General features: G+C 39.9%; 1 pseudogene; it reads left to right on the forward strand.

Annotated features, from left to right (window-relative positions):
• Positions 1-323: 323 nt before the first annotated feature.
• Positions 324-9,401, forward strand: LOC121203699 (DEAD-box ATP-dependent RNA helicase 25-like; annotated as a pseudogene).
• Positions 9,402-11,705: the final 2,304 nt, after the last annotated feature.

Raw genomic sequence — 11,705 nt, forward strand, 5'->3', positions numbered from 1 at the left:
TTGAGATATACACTTGTGAGGTTTTTGAGGAAAATGGAATCAAGATCGAGTAACCTGTCCATCTTAGCCCCACCTGTGTTTGATGGAGAGAATTATCAAGCATGAGCTGTGAGAATGCAAGCATACATGGAGGGCTGTGATTATTGGGAAGCTGTCGAGGAAGACTATGAGGTGACTCTACTTCCTAATAATCCAACTATGAACTAGATCAAAATTCACAAGGAGAGAACCACCAGGAAGGCTAAGGCAAAGTCTTATCTTTATGCTTTGGTTTCGCCAGCCATATTCAATAGAATTATGGCTTTTGGATCAGCGAAGGAGATATGGGACTACTCAAAGCTGAGTATCAAGGAGATGAGAGGATCAAGAGCACGAAGGTGTTGAACTTGATCAGAGAATTTGAGAGGCTACAAATGAAAGAGTCTAAGTCGATCAAAGAATACTCAGACAAGCTTATAGGTATTGCCAACAAGGTAAGAGTTCTTGGGACTGAGCTCTCTGATTCTAGACTAGTGCAGAAGATACTTATCTCTGTGCCTAAGAAATATGAAGCAACTATTGCCTCTTTTGAGAACACTAAGGACTTGACTCAATTGAGAGTAGTGGAGTTGATCAGTGCTTTACAAGCACAAGAGCAAAGGAGGCTAATGAGGTAGGAAAAAAGCATAGAAAGAAGTATAGAATGAGCATTGAAGGCTAAGATGCCGCAAGGCGAAAAAGAAGAGGAACGGAAGTAGAATGGGAAGAAGAGTGATTGTAATAATGGTTTAGAAACTGTCGCAAAAGGTAATAGTACTGAAAATTATAATAAGTATTCTTCATGTAAGTATTGTGGAAAACAGAATCATCCCCATTTTAGGTGTTGGAGAAGGTCAGATGTGAAATGCAGAAGATGTAACTTGATAAGGCACATTGAGAGGTTTTACAAGGAATCGAGAAATCAGCAGCAGGGTGAAGTACATGCTGTAGTTGAAAAAGAAGAGGATCATTTGTTTGTCGTCTCTTACTTTTCATCAAGCATTTTATGTGACAGTTGGTTAGTTGATAGTGGTTGTACCAATCACATGAATTATGATGAGAAGCTGTTTAAAGACCTTGACAGGTCATTGAAGCCGAAAGTCAGGATAGGAAATGGAGAATACCTAGAAGTGAAAGGAAGAGGCACAGTAGCAATAGAGACCTGTGCTGAAACTAAGTTGATTTTAGATGTTCTGTTTGTACCTAAGATTGATCAAAACTTTTTGAGTGTGGGTCAATTGGTAGAGAAGAGATTCAAGGTGATTTTCGAAGAGGGAATGTGTCTGATCCTTGACTCTAGTGGCAATGAATTATTTAGGATCAAGATGCAGAAAAGAGTTTCTCATTGAATTCATTTGAGGAGGAACAAGTGGCATCCAAGTGTCAGGAAGATAATCCTATCATGCAAGAACAACTGCAAATCAAGTGTTTTGAGAATGAGAAGTTGCATGCAAAGGTAACTCTCTTGGAGCAGCATGTGACATCTCTCTTTGATAAACTATCATCTTTTGCACATGAAATATCTAAAGAACATGCTGAGGAGCCACGAAAAAAGAATCTATCTCAGGAGATCAAGAGTAATGTGCAACTTTTAGAAGAGAATAGTGGGTTATGTTTCCAAAATCAAAAGCCGACTGAATAAGCTTCATATGTGAAAGAATTGACATTTGTAGATGTTGTTAAGTTTAAGGATTTAGTTGGTAAGGTGATTAAGCTTTCAATGCAAAATAAAAAATTGAAAAAGAAATTATTAGCTGCGAGAAGATTGGTTAATCAAACTATAAATCATATTAATCGCAAGATAGTGACAACATAAGATCTTGGAAGAAGGGAAAGCACTCTGGCCACTCTCATGACTTTTCTAGAGCAACTTGTGATGATTTTGAATTATGGAATTTTGATTTAGATGGCATTGCATGCTAAGAAACAATTAGAGGCAACTCTTGAAGCTACACTAGTCGACAAGGAATTCATAGAAGGCGAATATTGAAGAAACTGGTTTTCAGAGATCAAATGACGGATATTTTACTACATTTTTCATGTTAGTCATTTTGAGTTTCTTAAGAATAAATTTGGTGTCTACAGCACTTGAGTTAGGAGGAGAATGTTAGTATCTCAAGGCTGCAGCTATTTTTAAAGTAATAAGACTAAGTCTTAGAGGGATTTGTTAGCTTGTTAGTAGGAGGAGGAGTTGTTAGCTTGTTAGTAGCAATTTGAATTTATTTCTTGTTGAGGTTATTACTTAGGACTTGTATATAAGGGCTGCTTTGTTAATCAATTATATTATTCCTTCGTTTCATCTTTAGTTCTATATTTCATTTAAGTCTTTGCTAAACTAACACTAGCCAAGGCCAAAATAGGCACGGAGAAGACACAAGCATTTTTGGTAAGATGCTGCATATTTGAGCCACTTCGTTCATAAGGGGATAATATTTGCTGGTCTGGTGTTATCAAAGTTATAAACCCTTTTTCTTCATAAGATTTAAATGATTAGGTCCTTTTTGATGGAAAAAAAAGACAGAGAAATAAGCATCTACCTTGCAACAAGATTGTTGCTTTCTATGTTTTTGCTCTCTCTCCTTTTATCCTGTGTCACTTTCAGGGTGAGATTATTTATAGGCTTCAACAATCACTAGTTTCTCTGAAGTCAACGTAGTATCTATTGGATTCAGGAATTCTGTGAACTAATGAAACTTACTATAAACTGGTGCTCCTAATTATTAGATGTGCTGGAGTTCTTCACTTTGCTTATTGTTTCTTTTCTTCACTTTGCTTATTGTTTCTTTCTAATTTTCAGCTTCCATTAATTGAAATTTCCTCGTACTAGTCCTGATTTTAAGCGATCGTCAGCAATTAATGTCCTTGTAATTTGTCCAAATGGAGATCTTGTAAATCAGGTTGCTTCAGAAGCTAACAACTTACTGAAGTATAGTCCCTTTATTGGTGTACAAGTTCTTATGGGAGGTAGAAGTGTTGCTACAGAGGAAAAAAACCTGCGACAAAACCGTTGCGAGGTGAGTGAGTTGTAATTAATGCTTGCTTTCTTATTCATTAAGGTAATGTTGGACAAGTTTTTTATCCTTACATGGTTAAATTGTTGGACTGTCATGGACTGGAATGAGATTGAGTTAAAAAAGAATCAAACTATAGATTCTGTCCTAATGTATTGAATCAGGGAACCATCAGTTTCCTGTCAACCCGACTCTGGGTCTTCACTTTGAGTTAATACTGCACTTACTATCAACATCTTATACAGTAGAATGTTACATTTTATCCCATTTTAACTCTCAGATTATTGTTGCTACACCTACAAGGCTCTGGGACCGTATTGAGAATACTAGAGGATTTGAAGGGAGGCTGAGAGATGTGAATGTACTTGTACTTCATGAAGTAGATTGTTTATTAGCCATGCGTATTCGTCAAGATGTTGAAAAGATAACTGCTGCTGTTCCAGAGACAGACGCTTGTTTTTTCTGCAACAGTTCCTGAAGAAGTTTCTTTCTTTATCCCTTGTGTGTATTGGATAATGATGTTTCACAAATTTGAAGAAAATGCTAAAGTTGCTAATTTGTGTGAAGGTCCATCAATTCTGCCATAATGCATTGAGAAAAGATCATGAATTTATCGATATAGTTCAAGAAAGCTCTGAGGAGACACATTCACAGGTGGTTTTTCAGCCTGGCTTTTTTTTTTTTAAACATGAAATTCTCTTGATGTCTTTTAATTGCTTAAATTTTGGATATTCCAGGCCCAACAAATGCACTTGATTGCTCCTCTAGACAAGCATTTTTCGCTACTGTATATTCTTCTGCAAGAACATATTGTAAATGATGTTGACTACAAGGTGCAACTTTTAATTGGACAGTTGCAGCTATAAAGGCCTTTTTTCCCCATTCCTAATATTTTGCTAATGTTATTAAATGTTTAGTATCGGGAATTAAAAATCAATTTCCACTTATTTGCTCACCATTTTGACAATCCTTTCACAAAATATGTAATCTAGCAATCTATTCTGCAGGCTATTGTATTCTGCACTACTACTGCGGTAACAAGGTTGGTGGCTGAATTTCTCTGTAAGTTGAACATGAATGTTGGAGGGATTCATTCAGGAAAACACCAAGTCATAGCGCAAAGGTATCTGATGAATTCCGAAAGTCAAAAGGCATTATTCTTGTGACATCTAATTTACCTGCGGGGGTTGATTATCCTGATGTTACACTTGTCATACAGGTAACAAGGCATACTTTCCCTAGTTAAAATTAAATCTCCTTTTTCTCATTTGTATTTTGGGAAATGTACTGATGTTTTGAACCTATAGTTAAATGAGGTTATTTGCTTGCAAGTTGGAACAGTCTGTATCCAAGTGCATTGTCTCTCTCTCTCTTATATTCTATTCAGTCTACTGAGCAACAGTTAAACTGTTGATTTTTTTCTTGCGAACATTTTATTATTACAGGTGGGCGTGTTAGGAGTATCAGCTAGTAGTTAGTTAGAAGAGTTAGTTATTAACAGTTGTTAACAGTTACTCATCTTTTGTATAAAACCCTAAGGTCTCTTCATTAATTGAATAAGTCAGAATCGTTATTCAACACTGTTAGTTACTCTTATTGTTATCTTAACATGGTATCAAGAGCCATGATTTTCTTGGGGTAATTTTTCTCTCTCTCTTCTTCTTTTCTCATGAGCCTGTTACTATTCTTGCGGGAGACACACCTCGCCACTCGTCTAACACTGAGGGTGTCGCACAATCTCAAGGACCTGGCAACACAGTTCTACCAAACATTCATTACTTCTCTAAGCATGATACTGTAAAACTTAGGGAGCACAATTTTTTGTTATGGAAGCATCAGATATTGTTACTCCTTGAAGGATATGATCTTGAAGGCATTATACTTGGCATTGTTTCTGTTCCACCCTCTTGCAAACCTGGATCTGAAGGTCAGTATGTTGATAACCCTGCATTTCTTCTTCATAAAAAGAAAGAAAAATTTCTTGCTTCTTGGTTACTTTCAATAGTGACAGATGACGTTTTGGTTCATCTCACATCGGCTAAAACTAGTTTTAATATTTGGACAATTATTGAAAGGCGTTTTGGGGTAAAATCCAGTGTTAAGATCTCGAGCATGCGTCATACACTCTACTCTCTCAAGGAAGCGGGTCTTTCTGTCAAAGAATATCTTGCTAAGGTAAAAACCTTATGTGATATTCTCCTAGCTGCTAGTAGTGTGGTTACTGATCAAGAACAAGTAAGTATAATATTAGCTGGTCTCCCGATTGAATATGAGTCTATTCGAATGGTTTCCTCCGCCACTCCTATATCCCTTGATTTGTTAATGGGGATGCTTCTTGACTGTGAAGCACGTCAACTGCCGTTTTTAGCCGATGTTCCTTTACAGGCCAATTTTGTGTCTCATCAGAAACAGGCTGATTCTGATCAGTTGAAACAACCTGATGCTCCTACCACCTAGTTGCAAGGCTACAAACATGGTTCCCATGGGTAAGGACATGGTTGGTCTCATGGTCGGGGGCGTGGCAATAGCCGAGGCTGGTCACAGACTAGACCTCAATGTCAATTGTGTGGCAAACTTGGTCACTTGGTTCAGACGTGTTATCACCGTTTTGATTAAACTTTTTCATGTGTTGGTTCGAACCACGCGGTGTCTCTTAATTACCATAAGTTTGGTGATCAGTGAGGTTCTTCTTCGGTGACTACTTGTCTCATATGGCACATACTTGTGGCTCCTGCTCGTCTCATTCCTCTCCTTGACAATCTCCCTCTGTTCGTCCTGATCAGGCTTGGTACCCGGACTCTAGGGCTACTAATCATGTCACACCTGATATGACTACCATCTCCAATGTTTCTCCTTATACAAGTATGCAACAGGTTTCTATGGGGAATGGTGCTTCCGTTTCTATTGCTAATGTAGGTTCTTCTAGCTTGCTGGCTGGTATTCGTCTTTTGCGCCTAAAGAATGTGCTGCATGTTCCTACTGTAAGCAAAAATTTACTATCTGTTGGATAGTTTGCACGTGATAATGCGGTTTATTTTGAATTTCATCCATATCTTTGCTTTGTGAAGGATATTCAGTCAAGGAAGATACTCCTAGTGGGCCGCATGCATAATGGTCTTTACCGATTTGATGTTTCTGGTACAAGCCACAACAACCATGTTACCTCTTCACGACCGAATTCTTCAGTTCTCTATACTGCTCAGCTTACTTTTTCTGATGTGTGGCATCAAAGACTTGGCCACCCCTGTCGAAATGTATTCGTGGATACGTTGAAGGATTGTAATGTTCTATTTTCTCGAACCACTTTATCTCATGTTTGTTCAGCCTACCGTTTAGGAAAAGCTCATAAGCTTCCTTTTAGTTCTTCAAAGACTGTGTATTTGTTACCTTTTGAATTAGTTGAAACTGATGCTTAGGGTCCTGCTCATTTACGGTCGAATGGCTTTGTTTACTATGTCTCTTTTGTAGTTATGCATAGCCGGTTTACTTGGGTGTATTTTATACAATCCAAATCAGAGGTGTTCAAGTGTTTTCGTCTTTTTCATGAAATGGTTCGTGTTCAATTTGGGTGTTCTATCAAGATGCTTCAAACTGATGGGGGTGAATTTCGGTCATTGTCCGCGGAGCTGTCTTGTCTTAGTATTCAACATCGCATCACCGACCCCCACACTTCTGAGCAGAACGGGGTGGTTGAAAGGAAGCATCGCCAACTCGTTGACATGGGGTTGACATTTCTTGCCCAAGCAGCTTTACCCTTGATTTTATGGTCTTATGCGTTTGCACATGCAGTTCACTTGATAAATAGGCTTCCTACTCCTGTTTTGCAGAAAAAAAGTTCTTATGAGCTGCTCTATAAGAATCGCCCTGATTATTCTCTTCTGAGGGTTTTTGGATGTGCGTGTTATCCTTACCTGCGTCCGTTCCAACAGTACAAGTTTCAATTTCAGTCCGAACAGTGTGTGTTTATTGGCGGAGCACCAACTCAGAAAGGTTACTAGTGTCTTCACATGGATGGCTGCATTATTGTCTCACGTCATGTCACATTTGATGAGTCACTGTTTTCATTCAAAAATGGGTTCAAGTTGCCTTCTGGTTCTATTACGACTTGCTCTTCTCTACATAAATCTTCACTTCCTTTGGTGGTAGCTATTGTTCCTTCAGACCGAACCTCTTCAAGTTTTGACCAGCCCATATCCTCTCCTACGGTCGGATCCATTCCTTCTTTTTTGAGCCTAAGCTCTCCTGGTGGTCATTCTGTTTCCACAGGGGCACATGTTGGGTCCACAGGTACACATGGCGATTTCTCTGATCAACCTGCTTGCCTGGATGTTATTGTTCTGTGCATGAATACTCATCTCATGCAAACCCCTTCAAAAAGTGGTATCTTCAAGCCTAAGTTGTTTACCTTCGTCCTCACAGAGAAGGAGCCTACGTCCATTAATAAAGCCTTCTAAAGTCCTGCTTAGACAGCTGCTGTACATGCAGAATACTAGGCTCTTCTCGCAAATAACACCTGGGACCTGGTTCCCTTACCTAAAAATCGTAGGGCTGTTGGTTGCAAGTGGATCTTTAAGGTCAAATGACATACTGATGGCTCGGTTGCTCGCTACAAGGGTCGGTTGGTTGTGAAAGGCTACCTTCAGGAGGCCGGTATTGACTTTCAAGAAACTTTTAGCCTTTTGGTTAAGCCAACGACCATTCGCGTGGTTCTGGCTTTAGCTGTTTCCTTGGGATAGATACTCCGGCAAGTAGACATCAATAATGCCTTCTTGAATGGCGACTTGCAAGAGGAGATATATATGGTGCAACCACCAGGATTTGAACAACAAGGGGCTAGTAGTCAACAGTTGGTCTACCGATTGAAGAAAGCTCTTTATGGTCTTAAGAAAGCCCCTCGGGCTTGGTTCCACAAGCTACGCGATTTTCTTTTGGATGCTCAGTTTGTTGTTTCGAAGGCAGACACTTCTCTCTTTATTCGTCGATCGGGGTCTCAACTGATGTACGTTCTGGTTTACGTCGATGACATCATTGTTACTGAACAGACTCACACGGTATAAATCAATTTGTTAGGGAGCTTGATGTTTGGTTCTCCTTAAAAGATTTGGCAAGCTGAGCTACTTTCTTAGTATTGAGGTCAGCTATACTTCGGAAGGAATTTTTCTTAGTAAAAGGAAATACATACTCGATCTTCTTACAAGAGCTTCTATGGCAAAGTGCAATGAGTCGTCCACTCCTATGGTCACCACGTGCCACTTGTCAGCTCATGAAGAGACTCCCGTTGACGATCCCCACTTGTATAGAAGTCTTGTTGGTGCCCTCCAATACGTTGTCATTACGAGACTCGACATTGTATTCTCCGTCAATAAAGTTTGTCAATACATACACAACCCATTAGATTTGCATTTTAAGGCTGTGAAACGTATTCTTCGATATTTGCAAGGAACCCTGGACTATGGTATCACATTCACTCGGAGGTCAAAGATTCTTTTTGAAGGTTTTTCTGATGCTAGTTGGGGGTCGGATGCCGATAATTTCCGCTCAAACTCAGGCTATTGTGTTTTTCTTGGCAGCAATCCAATGTCTTGGAGTTCCAAAAAATAGTAGGTGGTCTCCAGGTCTACTGCTGAAGCGGAATATCGTAGCCTTGCTTATGTCACTGCCGAAATGGTCTGGATCCAGTCGTTGCTGTTAGAGTTGGAGGCTCCTGTTAGAGGTAAAGCATTACTGTGGTGTGATAGCTCCGTCGCTATAGCAGTAGCTGGAAATCTGGTCATGCATTCAAAACTCAAGCACGTCGAGCTTGATTTATTTTTTGTCCGGAAAAAGGTTGCCAATGGTTTCTTCCAAGTGGGGCATGTTCTGAGCCAAGAACAAATCGCAGATGTACTGGCAAAACCATTGTCGGAGGGTTATTTCAAAAGTTCAGGAGTCAAATTCAAATCCTTCCTATTCATAGTGCAGTTCCAGCAACGTTACAGGGAGGAAGTTGATTAGTACGAGGCATGTTAAGAGTATCAGCTAGTAGTTAGTTAGAAAAGTTAGTTATTAACAGTTGTTAACAGTTACTCATCTTCTGTATAAAACCCTAAGGTCTCTTCATTAATTGAATAAGTCAGAATCGTTATTCAACACTGTTAGTTACTCTTATTGTTATCTTAACAGGGCGTGCCATCTAATAGAGCACAGTATATACATCAACTAGGTGGAATTGGGCATGATGGTAAAAAAGCGCAAGGAATGCTCTTGCTAGGACCATGGGAATGGGAGGATTTATTTCTATTTGGCATCAAGGATTTGGCAATTGCAGAGGCTCCTTTGCCTTGGTGGATCCAGACATTAATCAAAAAAAAAGGTTGAACAGGTGGAGGAGGTGCGTTCTAACATAGAGAAGAAGACCAAAGAGTCAGGTTATATGTGGCATGCTTCGATGTTACATTCGTATTAAGAAGGTAGGCGAGGATAAGCATAGACTTGTAGAGCTTGCCAACGACTTGATCAGAAGCATCGACCTTTACAACCTTCCTGAAATCCCCACGCACATCCTAAATGTTGAAGCTGATCTCCATGCAGTTGGTATGAAGCAAGTGCAGCTGGAAGCTGGCCATGCAAGCTCGTGACAAGCATGCAGCAACCTTGGTTTTGTGTTGCTGTTAGATTTGAACTAATATTTTGTTCATTTTGAAGTCTAGTTTGCTATAAGCTTTTTGATTGATGTAATTTGATGTTGATGGAGCTGTTAACCAGCTTTGTGTTAATGTACAAGTTAAGTTTTTGTTATTAGGAAAGCTTAGTGGAAGTAGGTATATGTTTAGGTAGAAATTTGACTTGTAAGTTTTTTTTATTCTGATATATGTAATGGCAACATGCCAATAGTTATGTATCAATGAAAATTATCAGATTTTCTTCCATATGCTCCATTCTTCTTTTGCCTTCTAAAAATTCTAAGTTCTGTTCTCCATTCTTGACAGTAGCTAAAAGCTTAAATTCAAGCATTTTTCCTTCATATTTTACCCGGGTATAATACGTTGCTGCTGGTGCTCTGTTTAAAATTCTTACTTTACCCGATTAAAGTGCGTTGAAAATCCAACAATTGGTATCAAGAGCTTTCATCTTAGAGGACCTGTTGTTGAAAATTAAATGGCTTCATCAGGTTTTTCTCCTGCAGCACCACCAGTTTTTAATGGTGAGGGGTTCCACATATGGGTTGTCAAGATGAGGATTTACCTACAGGCCTTTGATCTGTGGGAAGTTGTCAACACTGATGTCGAGCCAGCTCCACTTCGAGCCAATCCAACAGTGGCTCAAATCAGACAACATGCATATAAGAGGACCAAAAGGCACAAGGCCATGTCATGCATTCAGAACTGTGTTTCTGATGTTATTTTCACCAGAATCATGGCTTGTGAGACTCCCAAGCAGGCCTGGGACAAGCTCAAGGAGGAGTTCCAAGGCACTGAAAGAACTAGGCAGCAGCAGCTATTAAACTTAAGAAGAGATTTTGAAAATCTCAAGATGAAGGAAGAAGAGACAGTGAAGCAGTACTCAGACAGGATAATGGTTGTGGTCAACAGCATAAGATTGTTAGGAGAACAGTTCAGTGAGGCAAGAATTATGGAGAAGGTGCCCTCAACATTGCCTGAAAGATATGAGGCAAAGATCTCATCCTTGGAGGATTCGAGAGACCTGGCAACAATCTCTCTAACAGAGCTCATTAATGCTATTTATGCTCAGGAACAAAGGAGAGCCGGTAGAATGGAGGAGCACCAGGAGGGAGCTTTTCAAGCCAAAGCTAAAGCAACCTCAAGTACCACTGCCTATAAGGGCAAGAAAAACTGGAAAAACAGGCCTAAGCCTGATACTGCAAGAGGAGGAGATCGACTCTGCAGATTTTGTAAAAGACCTGGTCACCCAGAGGCCAGATGCTGGTTCAGACCAGATGCTACATGCCAAAATTGCAAGAAGAAAGGCTATGTTGAGAAGGTCTGCAAAGAGAAAGGGAAACCTGGTCAAAATCAACCACAACTCAAGAGTGAAGAGGCTAGAGTAGCTGAACAAGGCAATGACAATGAAGAACATGTCTTTCCAGTTTCATGCTTAGCTACAAAAAACAAGGTCACAAAAGGTTGGCTTCTTAACAGTGGCTGCACTAACCACATGTCACCAGATGCAACTATCTTTAGAACCCTGGACAGAAGCTGCAGAACCAAAGTGAAAATAGGCAATGGTCAGTTCATCAAGGCTGAAGGAAAGGGAGATGTCCACATATGTACCTCCACTAGAGACAAAGTCATCACAAATGTGCTTCTGGTACCTGAGATTGATAGAAACTTACTCAGCATTGCTCAGCTACTGGATAAGGGTTATTCTGTAGTGTTCAAGGGCCAGGAGTGCAAAATCTCAGATCCAAATGGAATAAGCCTCATGACAGTCACTATGAGTGACAAATGTTTTGAAGTCAACTGGTCAGGTGACTCAGCCCATGTTGCTTCAACAGAAAACACCAAGCTTTGGCATCAAAGACTTGGTCATGCTAATTTTAGATCGTTGGCTCAAATGGCTAGCAAGGAACTGGTTGAAAACTTCACCAAGTCAGTACGAGGTGAAGATGTCTGTGAGGTTTGTCAAATTGGAAAGCAAGCCAGGCTTCCATTCCCTACAAAAACATCCTGGAGAGCT

The sequence above is a fragment of the Gossypium hirsutum genome, chromosome A07 (assembly GCF_007990345.1).
Source record: "Gossypium hirsutum isolate 1008001.06 chromosome A07, Gossypium_hirsutum_v2.1, whole genome shotgun sequence".
NCBI classification, from domain to species: domain Eukaryota; kingdom Viridiplantae; phylum Streptophyta; class Magnoliopsida; order Malvales; family Malvaceae; genus Gossypium; species Gossypium hirsutum.